At 42.5% G+C, this 16843-nt stretch overlaps 1 long non-coding RNA gene across 1 annotated transcript; it reads right to left on the bottom strand.

Annotated features, from left to right (window-relative positions):
* Positions 1-7672: 7672 nt before the first annotated feature.
* On the bottom strand, positions 7673-13963 carry LOC139041963 (uncharacterized). Its single transcript, XR_011498066.1, has 3 exons — positions 12061-13963; positions 10971-11077; positions 7673-8613 (listed from the first exon to the last, which is right to left on the bottom strand). It is a non-coding gene; the product is annotated as an uncharacterized lncRNA (long non-coding RNA).
* Between the last annotated feature and the right edge of the window lie 2880 nt (positions 13964-16843).

Here is a 16843-nt window from a genome sequence, read left to right as displayed (position 1 = left end):
AAATACATATTAGGTTCTTAAACTAAGTTGGGGATAGGGATGGAGGCAGAGACAGCGGAGAGACCGAAGAGAAGCAGGGGAGGGGTGAGCAACACAAAATGAGAATTTAAATGCGCACTTAAAATGGTGTCCTCGGGAAATGCAGCGTACTCTCACTTGTGTAAACTATAATGCGTGTGTGTAGGAGATGTACAAAAGGATGATGACAGAAAAGGTATAGCGACTTTCTCAGGAGGTCTGATTTCAGAGAATTTCATTTTTTCTTCATACTGTTTGTATTTTTAAAAGTTTTTGCCCCCCGAAACATGTATTATTTATATAATCTGGGGGTGGGGGGGGATGACAAAAAAATCTGTTTTCACCATGGAAATGAAAGAACCTTTTCATCACTTTATCTGCCTTATATATTGTAGTTCTACAGAAGGTTTTATTTGAAAACAGTTCTGCAAAGCACTGCTCTAGACAATACGGCCTTCCTCCCCCACCCCCGAGCCTGTGAAATTCCAGAAGAGTAGACTGGTATCTCTGCAGCAAAAAAAAAAAAAAAAAAATGAGATTTGCAAAAATGAATAATGAGCAAAACGTTTGTTGAGTTAAAACACATTGCAAAGCATAATTTATAGGACAGGCTAAAACTGACAACCACAGGCCACATGCAGCTCATGAATGATTTTATTGGGCTCACACAAGTGTTCAAAAAGTGAGTCAGTTAACAACATACAAAATCAGGAGATTTTTTTAAAATCAAGAAGCCAGATTTCTTTTACAAAACCCAGACTCCTGACAACAGTGGGCCCACGCTCCCGCATGAAAAAATCATGCAGATCCCAGTGGTGGCTGTGCCCTCCGGCTGGGACTCATACTCTCCCACCTGGGCCCTTCATCATGTCACCTGCCTGGCATCTGCCATCCTTGTAAGTGGCTACCCTGATTTACCATGATACAAGGGACAGGGAAGGTCAGAAAGTGACCCTGGGGCTCACTCTGATTGCTCAGGCAATGAGCTCACTAGGCCCAGGATAGATGGCTTCAGCTTCCCGCGGGGCCTAAGATTTCCAGGTTCTTGGAGCCACATCATCAGGCAACTGCTCCAGCAGCTGCCCCCAAATCCACACTGCTGGTCCACGCGGTTTGTGTGGCCTCCTCTGGCAAGGCTGCTCGTCTGCCTGACAAGAGTGGCCAGCACTGTCCTGTGGAACACACCTCCACAGGCAGAGCGCCTTGCTCAGCACCATGGGAGCCAGGGGAGCACAGAGCAGCCTCAACCTCCTCTCCATGAACCTACCTTTATAAGCTCCTCCTTCCCACAATAAAGCCCGTGCTTGAGCCTATACCAGGTGACTTGGAATTCATTTGAGGCCCTGCTGCCAAACCACTGCAGTGTTGGTCTCACCACCCCTCCTCCTTTGCAAATTAGTTTCCTCTCAGCCGGGAGAAGTTCAGGCAGCAGCTATGTTCTGGTTGTGCCCTGGTCCTCCGCTTATTTCGTCCTCCTTCTTCTGCATTATTCTTCTTCCGCCTGTGTTATCTGCTCCTGCTCCCCAAGCTGATATGTGCCGGTGGTGTCAGAACTGACAGTCTGGTTCCAGAACATTCTCAGCCTTTTGGTCGGCATGTGTCCTAAGCACGATCCCAGGAACAGAAACCCTCAGCCTTCACTGTGCAGTTCCCTGACTGAATTGCTCTTGCTCTTAGCGCTTCATGAGTCAGTGCAGTGGGGCCCTCACTTGCTTCCCGCTTGCACTGTGCCTGCTGCTGTGGTGGGAGGAGGTCCTCTTATCTGATTTCAAGAAAGGAAAAGAGCCTTTGTGGGCCCGAGTTCTTCCCGGAAGAATCCATATGATTATTCAGACATCCTTTCTCCTCTAGTTATTTCTTACTCTTTCCTGAAACAATGCCTCGAGGTTGCATTGGGGACTTCTTGCCAAGTTGTAAGTGTTTGAGCCCCTACTATGGGCTATTCTAGAGCAATCGGCCATCTCAGGGTTCTGGTTGTTAGTACCTGCACTGCAGGAGAAGGGAAAACAAGATCTCCTCTCTGCTAATGTTACAGGCTCTTAACATCAGCCCTGATATCAGTTCGCCACATTGAACCCAGCGTATATGGGGTTAAAACTAAAACCCACCACCCCCTTTCCTGCTTCTCTAGCTCCACTCATATGTAAATACCTGTTTCTTTAAACTTGGACTCTTTGAGCTTTACAACTAGATGGGAGTTACAAATTGTTAAAAGCCCAGGTGGCCTGGAGTTGGAGGCACGCTAAAGTTTAGCTCATCATGTGTCCTTGAGTTTGCCAGGAAAGCCGCTGTCTCAAGAGTCTCAAGGAGCGGAGGCTTCCCAGACCTCAACTCCTCGACTCCCGGTGCTCCAACCCACCTCAAACAAGAAGAGGAGACAACGGCGAAGGACGCCCACCTGCCATCCTCCTATCTCACCCTCCCCCCCGCCTTGCTGCAAGCAGCCTTTCAAGGCCAAAAGCAGGCTGGTGGGAAAGCACCAAGCTGCACAAGCTTCATGTGCCCCCTCCCCTACCCAAAACCCCAAATAAAAATCCCTACCCATTCCTCATCGGAGAGCTAGCAATTTTTGAGGCATGAGCCCTTGCTTTGCTCCCTGTGCCTGGCATAGTAAAAACCTTTCCTCTTCCACTCAAGACTCTGTTCTCGTTATTCGGCTTGGCATCGGGTTCAGAGACCGAACTTTCGGTTACACTAATTCCCTGTGGCAATCTACGTGTGTCTAGAACAGTTGTTTTGGGAACAGAGCTAGGGAGAGGAATGTGGAGCTCGGAGAGACAGACCTTCCCCTTCTGGGGTGTGCACAGAGTTCCCAGGAAAAGGTCTTCTGGGGCCTGGGCTGGTGGATTTCTTTGAGGCAGTCTGAAATGGGTATCAGACCAAGAGGTAGGAGCCAGACTGAAGATTAGGGAGAGATTTGCCCAGAGCCTGGAAATACAGACAAATCCTGAGGGCTGAGCCCCTAGAACGGCCAAAGGAAAGATGTTCAGAGATGGCATGGAGGAATAGGGGGCAGAGTGTCCACCGAGGACCAGTGATCCACCCAGCGTGTTGTTAATGGACTCATAACACAGGACGTGCTGAAAAGTGTATCATTTAGCCCATAATTTTTCAATCAACTCAGAGAACCAGTGCTTACCAGTCAGCAAAATAATTAATGATCTTATTGGACTTGGTAGACCGTAATATCCTTCTTGTCCTTCGAGCCTCACAGGAGCTATTTGTTTTAGAGTAAAGATATTAAATTCATGCTTGAGAGCGTTAAAGAAGGAAGACAAACGGCCTCAAATGAAATAAACTCCTTCTAAAGGGAAATTCCTCTTGAATTGCTCTGACATCTAGTCTTCCAACCATTTCAGAGTTTGAATTAGAAGCTCTATATTGTTCTTGCTTTTGTTTGAACTGTCTTCTTGCTCTCCAAATCACTTCTTCTTCTTCTTCTTTTTTTTTCTTTTCTTCTTGTCTGGGCCATGGAGAGCTGGAAGCTGTCTGCTGTGGGTCAGTCACTTCTCACACCCAGGCCCGATACTTCATCTGTGAAATGAAAGAGGAATGAAATGACATCTCAATCGCTGACATTTAGGGATGCTGTGATTTTCCATCTAAACAATCTCCAGGCCTTGTGTTTGTATACTATTGATCACAGAATTAGAAATTAAAGTTTAAGCTTTAGGAGGCATGCATTTTTATAGTATACAGCTGAATTGCAACATGCAGGTTTATTTAAAGAAGCAGATGCATTTGCTCAAGAGACTACATCCAGGTTCTTCTTCTCCTGGATTAAAAGATAAGTCTCACAGCCTGAGTTCTTTTATTTATTTATTTTTTTAACGGATTTTTTTTTCAGGGTTAAGATTCGCCCTAAGCTAACATCTGTTGCCAATCTTCCTCCTTTTTTCTTCCCTTTTCCCCCACAAAGTGCCAGTACGTAGTTGTGTACAGCTGTAAGTTCTTCTGGTTCTTCTATGTGAACCACCGCCACAGCATGGCTACTGACAGACGAGTGGTGTGGTTCTGTACCCAGGAACCAAACCCAGGCCGCCAAAGCGGAGTGCGCCAGACTTTAACCACTAAGGCATCAAGGCTGGCTCTGTTCTTTCAAATTAGGTTTGTTAAGCTGCAGACCACGCTCTGGGTGCATATTAACGTGCTGTTGAGCTCTCAGTTTTATTTAACATCACTAGGAATAAATGTGATGAAATCACACTTAATATTTCAGCCGATGGCAAGGGAACTGAGATTAGGCAAGCTTGCTGGAAATTAAAAACAAATAGCAGTCCATGAATCACTCTTACATGGGCACAAATCATTTGTTTCACATTTTCCATTTTCGATCTCAATCACTTTTCAAGTATTACTCTCTGACTTTGAAATCACAGATCTAAAAGACGGAATGGCTCTAAAGCCCAAATTATCCCACTACATTTGACCGGTCATCATCTGTCATGGTATGCCTGTCGAGTCTGCATGTCTCGGTCATGGAAAGGGTTTCCAGAGAATGGCATGGGGCAGTGCACCCTCTGGGGACATGACCAGGTGTGGCCCAATCTGGAGGCCCTCATGTCCCTCTGTGGAAGAGCCCAGATCCCACCGCCCCAGCAAGTGGTGTGAGATTCGCAGTGTGACACTGTTACGACTTTTATTTATGCCCTGATTTTGTACTCCACTCGTACATCGTTTCATTGACAACACCAAGGACCTGCTGCCTGCTGGGCCCCGTGCTGGCCACCAAGAACTCCAAAGAGGAGGAACTGCCCCTGTCCCTGAGTGCCAACGGCGCCTTCCGAGCTCCCTCCTGCAGGGAAGCTTTCCCTTCTCCCCTGTTCTGTCCCCCCTGGTTCTTTGCTCTCCTGGCTACAAGAGAGCTTAGAGAGCATTTAGTTTCCCCACCCCAACCTGCCCCTCAGAGGGTCAAAGCAGAACGCCGCCTTCACCTTGTATCCTCAATGCTCGGGCATTGGAATCCGACAAGCAGTAAATGCTTTAAAATGAAGGAATTTTCAATACTTTCCCCAGGTTCCTCCCAAATAGTGCTGTGCCCATATAAGGGCTTCAATAAATATTTGCTGGTTATTTATTAAATAGATGACCCCAGAAGTGTATACCAAGGTTATTATATTGATAGCAGGGTTATTGTATGGAGTCAGGTAATATTGACTGTGCTGACAGGAAGGAGTCACTGGCTTGGAGGCATAATGTTTAAATTATAAAGATCGAAAGAAAAATTCTTCATTCAAGCCGCAGCAGCAAATACATACTACATACGGAGTCTAGCTTCAGTAACACAAAGCAGACCAATGAAGGCTATATTGGGAGTTGAGAGGAAATAAATCAATACCTGGTATGCTGGGTGGATAGGCAGGAAGAATTCATTTAAACTGAGAGTTATAATCAACAATAAAAGGTGTAAGGGCCTTAAAACTATACACAAAATGACAACATGAAAATATATAAAGCAAAATTAATTAGGCATATAAAGAAGAACTAAATCCTGCACATGGCCTAAAATGTAACGGGTGCTCAGCAAATTATTTCTTGACTGACTTTTAAATGATTTCCCAGAATCACAGTTGCAGTCTGCTTTCAACCAGCCATTTAGAATGATTTTGGCGGTGGCGCTCTGGCTGCAAGGAGAGCCTCGGGGATTTATCTCGAAGCTGTACATGGACAGCAAGGCAGATTTTTATTTAGATTGTATGTTTCTTTGGAATGATTTTAGAAGTTGGTGGTTGATAGAGGACGTGCAGAAATAAAAGCCTTTACAAAGCCCGTTGGCATTGCCCTTAGTCCTGGGAGTTCTTTAACACGCCACTATCAATGTACGACAGATAAAACAGACTCCACGAGGGGCCTGAGGGGTTGAATAGCTATTGACTCAATAGAACCGCGTGTATATATGTGTGTGCAGGCTAATAGACATATAAAGCTCTGTGCCCTTCAGGATAGCATACCACACTTTCAAGTTACAACTAATCATCTACAAAACTTCATCTCAAATTTTAAGATCCAAAAGGGAGGAATTGCAGGAACCACACCTAACGCTCACGAAGCAATGAAACTATAGAATGTAGAATCAAAAACCCAGCTGGATATTAAGAAACAGTCCCCCCAGTTCTACAGGATAAAGGAGAGGGAAACGATGCCATGTTAATATAATTGAGTATCATCAGTCATTACAAATCACATTTTCAAATGTTTTTGTTTTTGTTTTTTGAGGAAGATTGGCCCTGGGCTAACTGCTGCCAATCCTCCTCTTTTTGCTGAGGAAGACTGACCCTGACCTAACATCCATGCCCATCTCCGTCTACTTTATACATGGGACGCCTACCATGGCATGGCTTTTGCCAAGCTGTGCCACGTCCGCACCTGGGATCCAAACCGGCGAACCCTGGGCCACCGAAGCGGAACGTGCGCACTTAACTGCTGCGCCACTGGGCTGGCCCCTCGAATGTTTTTGACATGGGGAAATGTTCCTCATACAACTGTGAACAGAATAATCGTGAACACTCTTTACAGATAGCGTGATCTCAAATAGACCCAGACACGAGTGAAATGTGTATGGATAGGGGCAAGTAAAGATAAAAATGGAGCCTTGGCTGGGTCAAGGGATATGTCCTGATATCTTCAACAGCCTCTAGTTTTGCTGATAACGTTGAACAACTGCATAAAAATACAATAGAATATTACGACATTTTTTTTCCTGACTTACATCATCAGTATAGCAGTTGGCTTGGGACATGGTGTTGGGGGGTAGAGGTGCAATTCCCAAGAAATAATGTTTTTGTTCCTTCAGAGCAGTTAACAGCATAGGCAAAAGGAGTAAAGAGGGGCAATGCCAATGAGTTACAGATGCTGGACCAGGCTCTCTTACCAGCTGAAACATTCGATCCCCCACAAAAGATTCACACCACATGCACTAGTCAGGGCTCTCCAGGGTGCAAGTGATAGAAACCTAACTGAAACCGAATTAAGGGGGGCTGGTGGGGGTGGGAAGTAGAATGTATTGACTCTTGTAACTGAAAAGTCCAGAGGTTTCCAGCTTTAGGCATGATTGTATCCAGGTGCCCAAACAAGGTAGTCTGTCCCCATCTACTTCTTGCACTGTTTCCTTTTCTGTTGCCTTCTTTCTTAGGCGGCCATTCTCTGTGTGTGGTTAGCGATAGTCACTAGCAGATGCAGACTTCTATTCCGTGGGTCGCCCCAGTGCAAAGAGTCCATCTCTTCTCCGGTAGTTGTAGAAGTCCAGGAACCAGCTGTAATTGCCCTGGCTTGGGTCACGTGCCCAGTGCTGAACGGAAAGTGGGATCTGCCAACTGGCTGGAGCCGGATGACTGTGCATCTCTGAGGAGGTGTGGCCTTAGCTCTACCGGAGTCCCATGGGCTGAGATGGCGGTGAGGCACTGGACTGATTCTAAGTTACTTCCTCCAGCACGTGTGATCAGACACACACCTCAACAAGAACATGGCTGACCCGCCCGCCTCACGGACCTTCGGGATCACTCAGATAGAGTCACACTGTTAGTACGTAGCGTTATTATTGTTACATTATTATTATAAAATACGTAGCAGTGTCCAACAGAAATATAATAAGCCACATATGTAATTGGAAATCTTTTAGCAGCCAAATTAAAAAAGTAAAAAGAAACAACTCAAGTTAATTTAATAATATAATTTCACCCAATATATCAAAAATGATATTATTTCAATATGTAATCAATATACATAATTATTAGTGAGATTTTTACCTTTTACATTTTTTCATGCTAAGTCTTCAAACTCCAGTGTGTATTTTATACTTACGGCACATCTCAGTTTGGACAAGCATGTTTTTAAGCGCTTAATAGTCACATGGGGCTATGAGTTACTACTAGACAGCACAGGTATATATTATAAAGAAACGCTAACATCATAAAATGTTAAATTATAAAATGGAGAGGGGATTTTATTTTCCCCTTCATAGTTTCCTGAATCTTCTAAGTTTTCCATAATTTCTTCCTAAATAATGATCAAGTAGTAGAAAGTATGTCAAGGCCATTCCTGTAGAATGCTCATGAATGGGACAATGCTGGCTGATGGGAAACATCTCCTAATTTGCCCCCAAGGTTCTGGCCTTGGCATTCACTGCCCCACTTTTTAAGTGATCAGAATAAGGACAGATGATTCCGACTATTCAAATTTGCCATTAATGTGATGCTGAAAGCCTTAGAGGCTACCGCAGGTGCCAGAGGCAAAAGCCAAAATAATCTCAACAAGCTGGAATGACGGCATGAAGCTAGCGAGACAAAACGTACACATGAAACAATGTGCTCTTGATTGGGTTGAAAAAGCTAAGTGCACACGTACAGAAATGTGGATGTTATAAGCTGAGCGAAGTGGTTATCCAAAGGTGCTATGAGGTTCGGTTGACTCTAAATTTAATATCAGTCAGAAGTTGGAGAAGCCTCTGAAAATGGGTGCTGAGGCTGTGTTAATTGAAGCAGAGTGTCCAGGCCAAGGGCGCAGATGGTCTTGGTCTTCAGTCAACAATCAGCCACTGAGAGTACCTCGTTGTTCTGGGTACCACGCTTCGAGGGATATTAATTAAGTGAAACTTTCCTGGAAGAAAACAAGGAGTGGGAACAAGTAAAAGAACTGAAGAGTTGGTGTCCCAAGTTTAGAAAACTAGAGGAAATGTAAAGGGCTCTTAAACATAGGAGAAAATGCCCACCCTCACCCGTGAGAAGAAGAACAGAAAAAAGGGCAAGGCTGAGGCGCCATTATCCAATGCTCAGCTGGGCAGACGTCCTACCGCACGAGGACAGAATCCATTGATGAGGTCATTGGGATCATTCTTTAACTACCTCCTCCTCTCCATATATGAATTATTTTCAGTAAAAATGGAATGAAACAAAGAGTTATTGTTATGGTCAGAAAAGAAATGCAGTCGCTTTTTTTCTTTTCTTGAACTTCACATATATAATGAATCGTATCAGTAAAAAAGATAAAAAGAAAAAATAGAAGAAACATTACAGTACGGAAAATAATGGCTTAATGATTCTTAATTTCTTCAACAAAAAAATCTACATATTGGTCTGTCACAGTAACAAATAATAACCTTGCAGTTTCTGTTTTTAAGACTAATTTCTGCAAATTTTTGTTTTAAATGCAAATAGAAGCTTTAAGTGATCACCTAGAAGCACAGCATTGAAGTAACTCGAGTTCTGTGTCTTCCTCTTTGCAGTCACCGCACTATCCTGGTGTGTGTTTGGAACTACTGTTGAGACACAGGCAGTGTAGGACGCTGGCAGCTGGAGACACAACTGCCCTCAAATTGAGCCCCACGGACCTGCACACTCTGATTCTAGAACACTTTCCCTCTTCCTCGACAACACTAACAGCTAAATCTGACAGGGGCCGACTGTGTAACTGCGAATCCTCCAAATTAATTTCCAATGATTCCACGTAGCTTATTAAAAATCGACAGTAACACAGCAATCACTTGGAATTTAAGCCAATCAAAGATTTGGCAGGGGTGGGGGAGGTGAGTGAAATATTTTATCACTAACTGTACCATCTCCAGTTCATGGTGTCAAAAAGAAGCACACCAAGTTTTAATTGGTTTTATTATTGGCTTTTAAGTTTTGTACGGACGATGCATCCCTTGTTGCCTTGACCAGGGGCTGACTTTCCCCACCTCCTTGCCCTGAGGATATCAGAAGCAGGGAGCAGGAATTGGTACAACACTCCCTGTGGAAGACTGTGGCCCTATCTATCCAAGTTATAATTGCTTTTATTCAGCAATTCCACTTCTGGGAATTATCCCACAGATGCCCTAGCACATGTGCAAAATAACATATGTGCCAAGTTATTCAATGTAGTTTTCAGTTTAAAAGGTTGAAAATGACCCAAACGTCCATCACAAGAAAACTGGTTAAAAAAAACCCAAAGCAATAGTGAAAACAGTGTCCATATGATGGAATAGTCTGCCACTGGGGAAAGAAAGATAAATCTTTCTTCTTCCTGAATTAGGGAGTGAAAAACAACAACAAAGCGCAGAACAGTGTGAATAGCATGCTACCTTTCGTATAAAGGAGGGGGAAAGTGCACTTAGATTAACTCTGGAGAGATAGGTCAGTAATTAACTGCAGTGGGCATGGGGGTGAGGAGATAAATAGAGAGATGGGTGAAAGGAATAATGGAAAGAGAGAGATTCAAAAAGAAAGAAGTGTCGGAGGTGACATGTATCTTCATATCTATGCAAGGCTATCCGCTTCATACTTGCTCCATGTGTCTCCAAAAGGCAAAAGTAGGACCCCTAGGCTGAAGTTACGACCAGGGCTGGTGCTTAGAAGCATGCCTGAAACAGAGGAGAAAGCGAAGGAGGGAGGGAGGGAAAGAATAAAAAGAATTCAACTCAGCATTTGGTCTACTGTTTTAATGCTCAAGGGATCCAGCCTGAACCCGGAGCTCTCCAGAGGAAGTCCACTGGTCCTTCCCTTGAGAAACTGGCATCCTCAGATCTTCTTGACATAAGTCACCTAAGCAACTTATACTCAGGCTTTCTCTTTGCAAGACGTTACACATTCTACCAAATCAAAGGAGTGACCTGTGTATTAGTAATTTAATGACGCTCAGCCTAGAGTTGCCTTGCCATACTGACTACACGGCACAGATAAATGTGGCTCTACATGTTTATGTGTTGAGTTTATGTTTTTAATTAAGAACCCATTCAGTCTGTCTTTCTGACAAATGAATTTAACCTCCCTTTCATAAACTTGGAAATGTCTCCTGTAACTTCCTATACATCAGTTCTGATGAGCAAGTCACAGGCCAGCACAGATTCAAAGGAAGGAGAAATAGACTCCGCCTCTTGATAAGAACTGAAGAATTCCTTTGTACTGGTTACCTATTATTGCATAACAAACTACCCCCAAACCACAGTCACACATCTGTGGTCACCGGGTTTGGCTCACCTGGGAGGGATGTGGCTGGACAGCACCGCTTCTCACTGTAGTTCTGCAGGTCAACAGGGAGGCTGTGCTCCATGTGTCTCTCATCCTTGCCTGGGGCCAGCTCCTCTCTGGGTGATGGCAGAGGGGAAGAGGGCAAGCAGAAAAGGGCAAGGACCTTTGAAGTCCAACCTCAGAACTGATATCTTTTCATTTCAGCCCATTTACCACTGGCCGAGACAAGTCACGGGGCCAAGCCCAAAGTCAAGGGAAGGAGAAGTGCCATGGCCCAGGTGAGGCAGGGCCCAGGTGTGGATTCAGGGAGGGACCATGTGCATTGCACTACTCACTCCGTTCCCCTCAGAAGCAACCAATCAAAATTAAGACGGCAGGGACAAATTATAAAAGACATGGTATGTTAGACCTATAAAATGGGTATTTAAGTTTAAAAAACTCCCAATAACATGGACATTAACTTAATGCAAACATTATACACATCCTCAAAAAAAGTTGTAGGAAAAAAAAGGTTGTTAATAATAATCTAGATCTAAAAGCCTAGATTATTCCAACAGAATATCATGCTAAATGGAGGGAGAATGAGAGATTTAAAAGCATTTTAAATTTCTTATTTTACTTAGGGAGAGCTATTTTCACTTAAGTAGAGAAAGACACGTTCAAATATATGTATTTCCTGCAAGGTGATAACTAGTACATTGAAGTAAGATGCGGAGCCTCTGAAACACACAAGGCAAAAAGCAGCATGAAAAATGTCAGCAACACAACAAAGAATCATTGGGAAAAAAGAAATAAGAAGGCATAAAAGGAAAAGGACAAAGCAAGAGCATATATCAAAGGCTAGGTCCTGCTCTGCAGGCTCCACCTGTGTTAACTTATTCAATTTCTATCTCAGTCTCATGGGGTAGGTCCTGTTATGACCCACGTTGTGTAGATAAGGAAACGGAAGTGTCGAAGTAACTTGTCTGCAAGCAATTAGTTAATTAATTACGCAGCTAATAAGAGGCCGAGATGGAACCTGAGGAATCAGAGCCTAAAGTCCAAGCTCTTAAAATGGCACCATTCTCACTGCAGACTTGCAGAGCTCACGTGGACTCACCCTCTGTTACCTTAGCTTGCCAGTCATCACATCAAGTCTACACTGCTTCTCCACCCTGTTGAAAGACAGACTCGCAGAGCAGCTTATAAACAATGACAAATAGCAACCAAAAAACCCAACTCTGGTGTTACCTGGAGACGTAGCTAAAACAAAATGACCCAAAGATTTCAGCATAAAGGAGGAGCCAAAACATGCCATGAAAATGTAAATAGATAGGAGGCAAGAGGAAGAGTTGAACTCAAACAGTGGTAGAAGGGATGGAGACGACGTGGCAGACCCGAGACATGTTGAGGGAAGTAGAATGGACAACACGTTGTGAGGCTGAGGTTGAGAGAAAAGAAGACTTAAAAATGACTCCCAGGGCCAGCCCTGATGGCCTAGTGCTTAAAGTTCAGTGCGCTCCACTTTGGAGGCCTGGGTTCGGTTCCTGGGCATGGAACCACACCACTCATCTGTCAGTAGCCATGCTGTTGCAGCAGCTCACATTAAAAGAAAAAAAGAGGAAGATTGGTGACAGATGTTAGCTCAGGGCGAATCTTCTCCAGCAGAAAAAAAAAAAGAAAAAGACTCCCAGAGAAGTAGCATCACGTGCCAAGTTAATGAACCCGAGAAGAAAAGCAGGTCTGAGGAAGAGACACTGGCTCCATCTGTCCATTCACTCACTGAACAACCATCACACCTTTTCTAGACAGAGAGGAGTAGTGAACAAACTCAGCCATAGAGCCTGTCCTACAATCGAACAACCACTGAAATCAATGTGAAATTGAGATGTTGATCTGTTTTAATAAGAAAGGAGACTAGGTACTATGCTATGAGAGCTTATAATGGAAGGGGAGGGTTGACCTTATCAGGGAAGTCAACAGAAGCTTCCTGAAAGAGGTGACATCTGAACTGACATCTGATGGATGATACGGCATCTGGGGAAGAGCATCCCTGATGACTCTACATAAACAGCCGACTCCCTCCCCGCTTGGCCCATCATTCTCCATTCCTTTTGCCCTGTTTATTTTTATATCACTTGTCACTTCCCGAATATCCTTATTGGTTGACTTCCCCATTGACAGCCCTCATCCCCCAAGAAACTCTAAGTTCCGAGAAAGTAGGACTGTGATTGTTTTGCTCACTGTTGTATCTTCTTCAATTTCAATAACGTTTTATAGTTTTCAGTGACTAGGTCTTTCACTTCTTAGGTTAAGTTTCTTCCTAGATAATTTATTCTTTTTGTTGAGATTGTAAATGGGGTTGTATTCTTGATATCCCTTTCTGCTAGTTCATTGTTAGTGTACAGAAATACAACTGATTTTTGTAAATTGATTTTGTACCATGCAACCTTGCTGTAGTTGTTGATTATTTCTAATAGTTTTCTGATGGATTTTGTATTTATACAATCACGTCATCTGCAAACAGTGAGAATTTCACTTCTTCATTGCCTATTTGGACCCCTTTTGTTTCTTTTTCTTCCTAATTGCTTTTGCCAAAACTTCCAGTACTATGTTGAAAAGGAGTGGCAAGAGTTTTGATTACTGTTTCAATCTCCTTACTAGTAATAGGTCTATTCAGATTTTCTATTTCTTCATAATTCAGTGTTCATAGATTATGTGTTTCTAGGAATTTTTCCCTCTCATCTAGGTTATCCAATTTTTGGCATACAATTGTTCATGTACTCTCTAATAATCCTTTTTATTTCTGTAAAGTCCAGTGTCGATGCAAATAATCCATAACCAATCTATAAATCAAAATTTGGGTGAGTTTACTATAAGCCAGATCTGAGGACCATGTAGCCTGGGAGAGTCCTTTCACAAAGGAATGGAGCACTCCAAAGAAGTGGGGGTGTACAGAGGGGTTATATACTGTCAAAGAGCATGTATCACATCTGATTGGAATGTCCCTTTTTCAACAGTAAGAAGATTCCCTCCCAGTACAACGATTCACACAGCAATTGATGAACACAAGCTGGGTAGTCACAGCAGGTCAGCAATCAATCCCTAACCTAGGGAGAGATGCTTATCCTTAAGGAAATGCCGACAATGTGGGGAAGTTACATCTTTCTTTATCTTAAAGGGCATTGTTCTTGTCTTTGGGACATAGTAAATACTTAAAGCATGCTCAATGGCCACACCTGGCCCTTTTGGAAAAACAAGGTGAGGCCTAATTAGTTTCACACCAAATGGCTTCCTCATATACCCTAATGTATCCTATTGCTTCGCATTTATTTATCAATACTAATATCCTCACTTTCATTTTAGTTGTTTGAATTTTTGTTTTTGTTACCTGAGTGTTCTCTTTGTTTTATGTCTGTGAAAATGTCATTTGGACTTTGTTAGGGATTGCACTGAATTTAGATTGCTTTAGGAAGAACCGACATGTTAATTATGTTAATTCTCTCATGAGCATGGAATATATTTCCATTTCTTTGTGTCTTCCCTGATTTCTTTCAACATGTTTTATAGTTTTCAGTCTTTCATCACCTCTTTGGTTAAATTAATTCCTAGGTATTTTATTCTTTTTGTTGTGATTGTAAATGGGTTAATTTATTAAACAGGCAAGGGGAAATGAAAACTAAAATTAATGGAGTTATTTGATGCCAGAAATATTTACTGTTTGTTCCAGCTGAAACCTGACAAGATATTTAAAAGGATTTAATAACTTTATGATCAGAAATTTGGCCGAATTGGAAAGTGATATTCAGAGCCTGATAGGAATTGTTTTTTGGACTTCCCCCATGCTAAAATTGGAGCAAATTGGAGGTAAGATAATCGGAAGGGCATAACAGCCTCTATCACTCAGGCTGCACTCCAAGTCTTTGGAGAACAGGAAACAACTGTCTTTGTCTTGTAAACCTCTACAGATCCAAACGTGTGGCTCTAGAAGTTCAAAGTTTACCCACCCTTTTGCCAATTCCCTAAACCTTACCAGTTCTTCTCAAAATGCTTAGAAAGCTCAGGATGTTGGAAATAGAATTGTCCTGCATTTAATCTGCACCTCTGTGATGTAAATTTTCTATCCCCATCTTCTCTAGGACCTAGGAGCCATTCTTTGAAATGCAAATATTTCTCATCAGAATGGAGGGAGGTAGTTGGAAATTGGGTTAATAAAAAAACTTAAATGTCCTCTCCACAAACACTAGCAATAACAAAAGGTATAAGATCTCTGTTTGCATCTGTTTACAGATGTAGACCTATATACATAGACATATATATTTATGTTGTAAATGTGAGATATTTTTCTACATCCTTATGGTATTGCTAAAATTGATAAGTAAAAGAGTTCTATTTAGTGGGGCTGAAGGCAAGTACTTTGAAGGATTGGGCTTTCTAAAGTTCTCATGAATATAAAACAACTAATGCAAATGTTCTTTCCAGTGCACGTGATCTAAGATAATTGTTAGTAAATCAAATCTATTTTAAGTTCATTGATTTAATTAAAACAGACATGTCTTTAGAGTTATCAGCATTAGATAGAATACTTGTATTCTACCTAGTGTTACAAATTTGTCAACAAGAAAATAACTCAGTATGATGAAGTTTTCATAAGTAATCTAAACTTTATTGTTAACGATGCAGGGTCGGTGAGCTGAAGAGTCGAAAGAAAGATTTCTTGGACTCTCAAGATCTGGCAGTAGTGCTCTTTTATTTAGAGAATAGTGTGGAATAGCATGGGGACAGGACCATGGGCAGGCAGAGCTGCTGCATGGGGACAGGACCCACGGGCAGTCAGAGATGCTGCTGTCATGGGGAGCTGCTGCTGCCAACATGGGTGGAGGGTAGGGCTAAATTTAAGGCATAGGTACGTGAGTTATCTCTTTACAAGACAAAGAAAAGAATATGAAAAAAAGTTAAAATGGTATCAGTGCAGGTGGGGTCTGGCTATTGGGTGGTCCTATAACTTTTAGATAGGAACCAAATCGGATTAAGTAAAGGCCAGAAGCCACCACCCTAAATACTATCTTCAACTAAAGACAAAGGAGGATGTTGGGGGTGGGGGTCAGTTACATGAGGTTGCCAGACAGTACCCAACTTAAGTCCTTGCCTTCCCCATTAAGACTTTCCAGAGATAAGGCCATCCCCCTTCCTCCTGGCGCAGAGAAGGAGGCATGGAGACTTCCTTCACAAATGCAAATGTCTCTCAAAGGGCAAGCAAATTCCAGTCCTCAGAGCCTGCTTCTCATCTGCAGTTTTAAAATTAACCAGCCTAAAATCTGCATCATTAAGAGTAAGTAACTTAAATGTAAGTTAAATAAAAGATCTTTTTAGGCAAACTTTTCAAATAAGTTTCCCAAGTCTTTTTGGCAATGCAAAACATTAGAGTTTGGCTAAGTTAAATTAAATCATAGAGACTTATTGAATATCTAGATCATTCCCTAATATCAATGTAAAATAACCAATAACCATTGTATACATAAGAGAGATAGGTGAGTTTTACTTGAGCCAGAGTGAGGATTATAACCCAGGAAGGCCTTTTCCAGAAAGGAAGCAAGCATTTCAGAGAAGCATGGTTTTCAGTACAGTCATAATTTTTTAGAACAAAGAATGTTCATTAAATGCACTCAGGATACATATTCATCAAAGTTTCAAAGAGGTATTCACTTGCAAATTAGCAGGTCAACATGACCCTGATGTTGAGAAAGGGGCTTTATTTTAGGAGTACTAATATGGGCATTATCAATAGGGCATTAGTGGCTTCGTAGGAGAGGAGGATGCATTCTTATGTTAACAGTTAAAGCAGATGTACAATATGTGTTTGATAGGCCATAAATCAGGCCTTTTTTTTTTTAGTTCAAGTT

The sequence above is a fragment of the Equus asinus genome, chromosome 2, assembly GCF_041296235.1.
Source record: "Equus asinus isolate D_3611 breed Donkey chromosome 2, EquAss-T2T_v2, whole genome shotgun sequence".
Classification (NCBI taxonomy): Eukaryota; Metazoa; Chordata; class Mammalia; order Perissodactyla; family Equidae; genus Equus; species Equus asinus.
The sequence above is the reverse complement of the archived record's forward strand: the minus strand, read 5'-3'. Positions and strand labels throughout refer to the sequence as shown.